We start from the raw sequence: 10,898 nt of genomic DNA on the forward strand, positions 1-10,898 counted from the left end.
GGATTTCTTCCCTGGTACTGTGTATGGAGGGTCTACAGGAGACTAAGTAATGATAACCATCCTAACAGTGGCTACTAAAGAAGTTCTTCCACTTCTTTGCTGTGTGACCCTGGACAAGTCACTTCACTTCTCTGTGCCGCAGTTACCTCATCTTAAAATGGGGATTACGACTGTGAGCCGTACGTGGGACAGGTACGTAATCGTAACCAATACGATTACTAACAAACCTAAACACCGATGAGGCGTAACGGAGGATATCACTAACCATACGATCTGACCAGCACCGATAACCGTGGAGTGCTACGGCAAAGCAAGAGGTCTATAAAGAATCCCCACCCAGGTTTTGTCCAATTAAGCCTTGAGTACCGGAGGCAGGCTAAGAAGGGAATGCTTGCAGCCGTTCTCCTGATTTCAGATAGTCGTAGAACTTCTAAATCCAGCTCTGCGTAGGAGCGTTAAATTCCCGGCCAAAATCTTGCTCTTGAAAACCCATCCTTACAAGGAAGATCCCGCAATCACTGTGAACGATAGAGAGATTACATTCCGGGATTCCTCAGCCCCTTTGAAAGCATGAGGCTTCTGGCCCCATTGCAGAAGTCAGCTCCACCAAGACAGTGAACTGTCATTAACCACTCGAGGTCATATTGTTTAAGTGTCCCTACTGACGTTAGCATTGCATAACGGTTGCCTGGTAGCGCAAGAGAATGAGATGGAATAATAATTGCTCACTTCCTAATTTTAATTCAGAATAAAAACTGCAACGGGTCATATTGTGGAGGGCAAATGGACCCTTCGCGGTTGACATTCTTGGCTGACAGGTTGGCTTCGTATTATGGATTTGCCCAAATGATCTGGCGAGGGAACCAAAGGTCTGCAGACGGAAATGAATTCATTCGAAAACAGTCAACCCTGACCCGCTAGTTGAGGGCTGAAGGCTGAAAATGTTGAGGATGTTTTTTTAAAAAAAAATTAAACAGAATGAAGGAATCATTCGATTAAAATAAGTTCACGTGTTAGGGATTTTTTAAAAAACAAATTAAACAGAATGAAGGAAACATTAGATTAAAATAAGCTCACGTGTTATGGACAGTCGGAACTGAGGATGGGCTAGCAGAGATAATGCACGAGCCGGAGCTTCTGGTATCAGGAGATCTGGGTTCTAATTCCGATTTCCCCACTTGCCTACCGTATATCTTTGGGCAAGTAACGTAACTTCTCTGTGTCTCAGTTTCCCCATCTGTAAAAATGGGGAGGAAATATGTATTCTCCCTCCCTCTTTGACCGTCAGCCCCACGTGGGACAGGGACTGTGTCTGATCAGACTGTATTATACCTCTCCCAGCACTTAACACGTAGTAAGCATTTTAGTTCATGTGGGCAGGGAATGTATCTACCAACTCTTTCGTATTGTACTCTCCCAAGAGCTTAGTACAGCGCTCTGCACACAGTCAGTGCTCAAAAATAATAATTATGGTATTTGTTAAGTGTTTACTATGTGCCAGGCGCTATACTAAGCACTGGGAAGGATACAAGCAAATCGGGTTGGACACAGTCCCTGTCCCACGTGGAACTCAAGTCTCAATCCCCATTTTACAGATGAGGTAACTGAGGCACAGAGAAGTTAACAATAAAAATAATAATAATGGTATTTTTTAAGCACTTAGTCCAAGCACTGTTCTAAGCGCTGGGTGACTGCCGAAGGTGACACAGCAGACGAGTGACGGAGCCAGAATAAGAACCCATGACTCTAAATAAATACGATCGACTGATTATCATTATCATATTACTAGGTGGTGGGAGCCCCACTGCGCCCAGGCCGTGGATTAATCAGAGGAAAGGATTATGAAAGCATAAATGGAGGAGAAATGGACTAGATGTAAACTCCTTACAAGCAAAGATCATTCGCCTGTACCTTGGAGCTTTATTAGGGTTAGTACAGTACTCTGCCCACAAGGGTTGCTCGATAAATACGATTGATTGATAACCGTGGACATGAAGGATATCAAAGATGGTAACAATCCCTTGGGGCCGAGGGTCCTGCTGACATCGGCGGGGACAGAATTCCGGGCTGGATAACCACTGTCTATCCCAAGGTGGCACATTCCTCCTTGATTCAAATCCACAGTCGTTTCTCCTCCCCTGAACCTCCTACGCTGCACCTGGTCTGGCTCACCAACTCAATAATAATAATAATAATTATGATTATGGTATTTGTTAAGCACTTAGTATGTGCCCCTTACTGAGTACTAAGCACTACGATAGATACAAGATCATCAGGTTGGACACAGTCCCTGTCCCCTTGGGGCTCACAACCTAAGTAGGAGGGAAAACAGTATCAATCCCCATTTTACAGACGAGGAAAGAGAGACGTTAAGTGCCCAAGGTCACAGAGCGGGCAAGTAGTAGACTCAGAATTAAAACCCAGATCCTCTTCTTCTACTGTTCATCCCCCACGGTCCCAGCCAGGTGAAGATGGAGTCATCAGAGCCCTGGCCTCCCCCTCCTCCCCTCCCCAGCCGGCAGGTCCGGCGGGCACTAGACGTGTCTGTTCAGCCCTGCAAGTTGCCATGTGAGGAAGATGCTGAAACGATCATCCTCATTTAAGTGTTGGGATGCTGGAGACCCAGTAATTGTGTCTAGCTCAAAACCATAAGGACACATAAGGACACACTTACATACACTTCCGCTCCCACATCCCCTCTGCACAACCAATTCCCTCAAGACCCCCATGCCCATTCGCCTCTCTACACCAACACGCATACGCTTCTATGTACCATCACTCACACCCTTTCCCTCACACTTACCCCCCTCCCAACCCAGTCAGAAAAAGCTCCCAAAAACAAAGAGTAGCAGCCGCAGGAGCAGAAAGCAAGCAAAACTACTCCTCCTGGGGCTCCTCTGGGGCTGCAGGGTAGTGCTGTGTGACCTTGGGCAAGTCACTTCACTTCTCTGTGCCTCAGTGCCCTCATCTGTAAAATGGGGATTAACTGTGAGCCTCCCGTGGGACAACCTGATGACCCTGTATCTCCCCCAGGGCTTAGAACAGTGCTCTGCACAGAGTAAGCGCTTAACAAATACCAACATTATTATTATGAGATGCAGCATGGCTCAGTGGAAAGAGCGCAGGCTTGGGAATCAGAGTTCACGGGTTCTAATCCCCGCTCCGCTGCTAGTCAGCTGTGTGACCTTGGGCAAGTCACAACTTCTCTGTGCCTCAGTTATCTCATCCGCCAAATGGGGATTAAAACTGTGAGCCCCACGTGGGACAACCTGATCACCTTGCATCCCCCAGCGCTTAGAACATGGTTTGCACATAGTAAGCACTTAACAAATACCACAATTAATTTTATTTTTTAGTGAGCAGGGCTCTTTTCCCATTTGTGTTTCCATTTTTTTAATGGTACCTGCTAAGCACTTACTATGTGTCAAATACTGTTCTAAACGTTGGGATAGGTACAAGTTAATTAGGTCGGACACAGTCCCGGGCCCGCGTGGGGATCCCAGTCTAAGTAGAAAGGAGAATAGCTCCGACTTCTTCAACCACCTTGACCCCTTTCTCACCTTCCTTCTCTCCTTCTCTCTGACCACTCTGATCCTCGGAGACTTCAACATCCATATGGACGTACCCGACGACTCCTCTGCCGCCCGCCTGCTATCCCTCCTCGACTCTGCCGACCTCCTCCTCCGCCGTACCGCGCCCACTCACCGACTCGGTCACACCCTCGATCTCGTCATCTCCTACGGTCATTCTCGGTCTCCTTCACTGGAGCCTCCTCCCCCTCCCATCCTTTAACTGTAGGAGTTCCTCAAGGGTCAGTTCTTGGCCCTCTTCTGTTCTCCATTTACACTCACTCCCTCGGTGAACTCATTCGCTCTCACGGCTTTGACTACCATCTACCACCTACCATCTCTACACAGATGACACGCAGATCTACATCTCCGCCCCTGTCCTCTCCCCCTCCCTTCAGGCTCGCATCTCCTCCCGCCTCCGGGACGTCTCCACCTGGATGTCGGCCCGCCACCTAAAACTCAACGTGAGCGAGACTGAGCTCCTCATCTTCCCTCCCGAACCCGGTCCTCTCCCAGACTTCCCTATCACCGTGGATGGTACGACCGTCCTTCCCGTCTCTCGGGCCCGCGATCTCGGTGTCATCCTTGACTCGTCTCTCTCGTTCACCCCACGCATCCTATCCGTTACCGAGACCTGCCGGTTTCACCTTTACAATATCGCCAAGATCCGCCCTTTCCTCTCCACCCAGACGGCTACCTTACCGCTACGGGCTCTCGCTATATCCCGGCTAGACTACTGTGTCGGCCTTCTCTCTGACCTCCCTTCCTCCTCTCTCGCCCCGCTCCGGTCTATTCTTCACTCCGCTGCCCGGATCATCTTCCCGCAGAAACGATCTGGGCGTGTCACTCCCCTTCTTAAACAACTCCAGTGGTTGCCTATCAACCTCCGCTCCAAACAAAAACTCCTCACTCTAGGGTTCGAGGCTCTCCGTCACCTTGCCCCTTCCTACATCTCCTCCCTTCTCTCTTTCTACCGCCCACCCCGCACGCTCCGCTCCTCCGCCGCCCACCTCCTCGCCGTCCCTCGGTCTCGCCCATCCCGCCGTCGACCCCCGGGCCGCGTCCTCCCGCGGTCCCGGAACGTCCTCCCTCCTCACCTCCGCCAAACCGATTCTCTTCCCCTCTTCAAAACCCTACTTAAAACTCACCTCCTCCAAGAGGCCTTCCCAGACTGAGCTCCTCTTCTCCCTCTACTCCCTCTACCGCCCCCCCTTCACCTCTCCGCCGCTTAACCCTCTTTTCCCCCCATCTCCCTCCGCTCCTCCCCCTCTCCCTTCCCATCCCCTCAGCACTGTACTCGTCCGCTCGACTGTATATATTTTCATCACCCTATTTATTTTGTTAATGAAATGTACATCGCCTCGATTCTATTTAGTTGCCATTGTTTTTACGAGATGTTCTTCCCCTCGACTCTATTTATCGCCATCGTCCTCGTCTGTCCGTCTCCCCCGATCAGACCGTAAGCCCGTCAAACGGCAGGGATTGTCTCTATCTGTTGCCGACTTGTTCATTCCAAGTGCTTAGTACAGTGCTCTGCACATAGTAAGCGCTCAATAAATACTATTGAATGAATATATCCCTATTTTACAGTTGAGGAAACTGAGGCACAGAGAAGTGATTTGCCCATGGACATACAGCAAACAGTTGGCAGAGCCAGAATTTGAATGCAGGTTCTCTGGCTCCCAGGTCCGACTGTTTCCGCTAGGCCGGCTGGCCACGCCACCGGGATGCTGAAGAGCCTGGGCTCCAAAGCCCTTTACCCGACCAGAAGCCTGGTGGTGCCTAAGCCTGTCCTTGCCACAGGTGCTGGGCAGATCTTGGGACCCAGCAAGCAGAATTGGATAAGGATGGTCTGGTCCCAGGTAGCCCAACCACCCAAAGCAAGGCGGCTCTCTGCTTCGTGGAAAGAGCCCGGGCTTGGGAGTCAGAAGTCATGGGTTCGAATCCTGGCTATGCACTTGGCAGCTGTGTGACTGTGGGCAAGTCACTTAACTTCTCTGGGCCTCTGTTACCTCATCTGTAAAATGGGGATTAAGATTGTGAGCCTCATGTGGAACTGTGATTACCCTGTATCTACCCCAGCACTTAAAATAGTGCTCTGCACATAGTAAGTGCTTAACAAATACCAACAATATTATTATTATTATAATTCGGGGTCAGGCTCATTCATTCATTCATTCATTCAATAGTATTTATTGAAGGCTTACTATGTGCAGAGCACTGTACTAAGCACTTGGAATGTACAATTGGGCAACAGGTAGAGACAATCCCTGCCCAGTGACGGGCTCACAGTCTAACCGGGGGAGACAGACGGACAGAAACAAGACAACATAATCACGATAAATAGAATCAAGGGGATGTACACCTCATTAACAAAATAAATAGGGTAATCAAAATCTATACAAATGAGCACAGTGCTGAGGGGAGGGGAAGGGAGAGGGGGAGGAGCAGAGGGAAAGGGGGATCAGCTGAGGGGAGGTGAAAGGGGGAAGGGGGAGGGAGCAGAGGGCAGAGGGGGAGCAGAAAGGGAGCAGAGGGAGCAGAGGGAAAAGGGGAAGCTCAGCCTGGGAAGGCCTCTTGGAGGAGGTGAGCTCTCAGTAGGGCCTTGAAGAGGGGAAGAGAGTTAGTTTGGCAGAGGTGAGGAGGGAGGGCATTCCAGGCTCGCCCAGAGGAATAACTGGAAGGCCTCCTTGAGGCCCAGCTCACCTGGGTTCTTGACTCAGTCGATCCCTGTTCCACTCAAGCAGCAGCTTTCAAAGACTGCAAGAGGCAGATGGGTATTTTCCATCCCGGTCTCAAGATGATTTTAGGAGGTGACCTCGATGTGCTCAGCACCACTCAATATGATGAATCAGATCCCAGAATAACTTTGCCTTCCAGAAATAATAATAAGAAGAAATGATAAGAACTGTGGCATTTGTTGAGCATTTACTGTGTGCCAGGCACCGTACTAAGCGAATCGGGTTGGACACAGTCCCTGGCCCACGGGAGACTCAACCTCCATCCCCGTTTTACAGATGAGGCAACTGAGGCGCAGAGAAGTGAAGTGACTTGCCCAAGGTCACACAGCAGGTAAGTGGTGGAACCGGGATTAGAACTCATGACGTGAAGTCCGTCTGGACCTCACCCAAACCTGAATACGTGAACAGGGCTGACTGTCCAGATACGGAAATCCCCATTCCAACCCTAAGCTGAGGGTAACAGCTGTGTTGGTGGATACAATTTCCAAGTCTCCCAAACTGGATACATAAAGCTCACTGTGGGCAGGGAACGTGTCTAACAGCTCTGTTGTACTGTGTTTTCTCAAGCGTTTAGTACAGTGTCCTGCGCGTAGTACACACTCAATAAAAACCATTGATCGACTAATCCCACCAAGAGAATGGACACCCATCTTTCCCTTCTTCTATTTAATGAAGAGCAGAGCACCGTCCTGACACTTCACGGAGTACACAAAAGTAGACCTGGTCCCTGGCTTCGAGGTGCTTCCCGTCTAACGGATGGGCTCTTACCACAGATGGTGTCTTGCTCTCTTTCACTCCCTTGAGTGCCTAGGACTGTGCTCTGTGCGGAGTAAGTGTTCAATAAATGATCGTTTGGTTTTTAAAGGCTATGAAACCACAGGAGAGAGGACTTCAGAGCCAAGTTGACCTTCTTTTCTTGCCAGGTTAGTCGATCGATCATACTTACTGAACACTTATTGTGTGCAGAGCACTGTACCGAGAACTTGGGAGAGGACAATATTACAATATAGAAGACGCATTCCTGGGGCCAAAACGAGCTTACGGTTTAGAGGGGGAGACAGATATTAATGTAAATAAATAAATTTAAAGATGGGTAAAATATCTTACATATAAAAATATTTGACATAAGACACGTAAAATAAGTGCCGTGTGTCTGGGAGGGGGCAGCGTGGCTAAGTGAAAGAGCACGGGCTCGGGAGTCAGAGGACATGGGTTCTAATCCCGGCTCTGCCACTCGTGATTTTGGGCCAGCCACTTAACTTCTCTGTGCCCGTGCCAAGGTGGACCTGGGCGCCGGCTACCCCGGGGTCAAAAATGCCACCTGTGAAGTGACCTCTCTGGCCAGAGGAGTTGGGGCGGGAAGATAAGTGCCCCTCACCTCCGTGCCCACCCAATAAGGAATTGGGGAGATTCGGGGGGTAAAAGGGGCGGAGATTGAACGGGACGGAAGTTGGGACCACCCAAACCACAGGTAATATATACCTGTCGCCTCTGACGCACTGGTCTCTCTGAGGATCGAGCCGCGCAGCGGAAGCAGCAGCCGCCCACGCGTCTTTCCCATGCCCAGAGCACCAGACGCCCATTCTGCCACCAGGATCAACGCACAGAGACAGGGGTCGCGGGACGGGTGAGTGTAACGCATAAGTGGGTTTAATGCGTAAGTGGGTAACGCATCAGTGAGTGTAATGCATAAGTAAGTCTAACCCATAAGTGGGTCTCAGTCATAAGTGGATTTAACGCATAAGGGGGTTCCTCCTGAGTGGGCGCACACATGGTGGGAACTAGCCGCCTCACCACGTGCGAGTAAATCATAAGTGAGATCCGCCTGGGTGGGCCCTGGTGTCCGGCCACACGCGAGTGACATACGAGTGTATTCCTCCCGTTAGGGAAGCTCTAACCCCTCATTCCTCTCAAAAGGGAAGCTCTAACGCCATATTTCTCCCAAAACGGAAGGCCGATTTGTCGCATCTAAATAACCAAATAATTCAACTCAGCCTGTGGAATAAATTCTATACAAAACTCAGGCTTTCCGTTCCTGGCCTCTCTCTCTCTCTCGCCACGCCGATTCCAAACGAACCCGTCCCCGGCGACTGGTGACAGTGCCTCAGTTACCTCATCTGTAAAATGGGGATTAAGACTGTGAGCCCCACGTGGGACAACCTGATTACCTTGTAACTATCCCAGCACTTGGATCAGCAGCGTGGCTCAGTGGAAAGAGCATGGGCTTGGGAGTCAGAGGTCATGGGTTCGAATCCCTGCTCTGCCACTTGTCAGCTGTGTGACTGTGGGCAAGTCACTTAACTTCTCTGTGCCTCAGTTCCCTCATCTGTAAAATGGGGATTAAGACTGTGAGCCTCACGTGGGACAACCTGATTACCCCGCATCTATCCCAGCGCCTAGAACAGTGCTCTGCCCATACATAGTAAGCGCTTAACAAATATCAACGTTATTATTATTAAGTGCATAACGAATACCACAATTACTATGGAGTGGAAGAAAAAGAGGCGTTAGTCAAGGAAGACCTTTCGGAGACGTGTCTTCAATAAGGCTTCAAAACGGGGGAGTAATTGTCCGTCGGATATGAAGAGGGAGGGTGTTCCAGGCTAGAGGCAGGATGAGGATGAGGTTTCGGGGGTGAGATAGACGAGATCGAGGTACAGTGAGGAGGTGAACATTAGAGGAGGGAAGTGTGGGGGCTGGGTTATAGTAGAGGAGTAGCGAGGTGAAGTAGGAGAGGGCAAGGTGATTGAATGCTTTAAAGCCGACGGGAAGGAGTTGCCGTTTGATGCGGAGGTGGATGGGCAGCCACTTGAGGTTCTTGAGGAGTGGGGAAACATGACTTGAACGTTTTTGTAAAAAAATCATCTGGGCAGACGAGTGACGTGTGGACTAGAGTGGGGAGACAGGAGGTAGGGAGGTCAACAAAGGGCTGACTCAGTAACGGCCCGGTAGGATAAGTGTACGGATTAACTTGGTAGCAGTTTGGATGGAGAGAAAAGGGTGGATTTTGGTGATATCGTGATGACGCTTGGGAGACCGTCAGTCTTACCAGAGAATCTAGGAGTGCTGGCTATCGGCCCACCTCTCTCTCTCCAGAGGAGTCAAGGGCACAAGCACAAAAGTGGGTGCCGAAGAGATGGATGCTCTGCGTTTGACAGCTGGCACAAACCAAGTGGGCACTCCAAGTCAACCTTGGGGACAGATATCCACGGTCTCAGGAGATGCGATCAAGGAGAACTCTGGTCAAATGATCCGGAAACCAAGAACGACCCTTCCCCCTTTGGCTAGAGCGTTCAGAGCACTGGTTCTACCCTTCCTGAACACTGGATACTCCCCCAAATGGGAGAGAGTACAGCCTCTGCCCCTCACCCTGCTCTCGACAGCCCATCCCGCAAGGTGTCAATCACTGCCACGGACTCCTGGTGTGCCACCCTCAGGGAGGGTACCTGAGGATTTCCCCAGTGCCTCAACCCCCAGCTTGCTGCTGCTGGGCAATCCCCGGGGTGGCGGGTAACAGGGGACACGGTGCAGGGTTTGTCCTGCAAAACCCGGACTCCCTAATACCACTCCGGGCCTGGACCCGTCCCCGCTCCCCGGGGGCCTTCCCCAGCCAGGAGTTCTTGGGCCCGAAGGTGCCCTTCCCCAGCTCCACGTTAGTTCCAGGGAAAAGGCATAGGCAGGGGTTACCCGAGGGCCGCAGGAAGAGCGGACTTCTCTCCCTCCGGCTCACCGGCTCCCTTCTCCACTGGGCCCAGGGCCTCCTCAGCCCCTCTCCCTCTAGGGTGCAACAACCCTTGGCAGGCTCATCATCTTCTGAGAGCTCACATCTGGGGTGTGAAAAGCAGGGCAACAGCTAGAGGTGTGAGATGACTCTAAAGATTCCCTCTTTCCCAGGGTGGAAGTTGTGATTATCAGATAGGGTGTGATTATGGTAAGTGTCACAAATGCACAGGTCTTCCCATAGGGAAGGATGTTTGCTGTGATGTGGCCCTGGGTGGATGGTTCTCATTTTGTACTCTTTAATAACAAGGGGTGTTATCGCTTTGCTGTGCATAACAGAAAATCAACTTCCTGAGAGCTCACCACCTCCAAGAGGCCTTCCCAGACTGAGCTTCCCCTTTTCCCTCTGCTCCCTCTCTGCTCCCCCTTAACCCTCTTGCTCCCTTCCCCCCGCCAACCTCCCCTCAGCTAAGCCCCCTTTCCCTCTGCTCCTCCCCCTCTCCCTTCCCCTCAGCACTGTGCTCATTTATATATATTTTTATTACCCTATTTATTTTGTTAATGAGGTGTCCATCCCCTTGATTCTATTTATCGTGTTTATGTTGTTTTGTTTCTGTCCGTCTGTCTCCCCCCATTAGACTGTGAGCCCGTCACTGGGCAGGGATTGTCTCCATCTGTCGCCGAATTGTATATTCCAAGCACTTAGTACAGTGCTCTGCACATAGTAAGCGCTCAACAAATACTATTGAATGAATGAACTTCCAAAACTCCCCCTCTGTTTCCAGACCATATGAAGCTGACCTTTTCTGATAAAGCCCTAGCAGCCCCGAATAGACCCCCCACACAAAAACACGCACAGAAAACCCAA

Source organism: Ornithorhynchus anatinus, chromosome 5 (genome assembly GCF_004115215.2).
Source record: "Ornithorhynchus anatinus isolate Pmale09 chromosome 5, mOrnAna1.pri.v4, whole genome shotgun sequence".
In the NCBI taxonomy this organism is placed as follows: Eukaryota; Metazoa; Chordata; class Mammalia; order Monotremata; family Ornithorhynchidae; genus Ornithorhynchus; species Ornithorhynchus anatinus.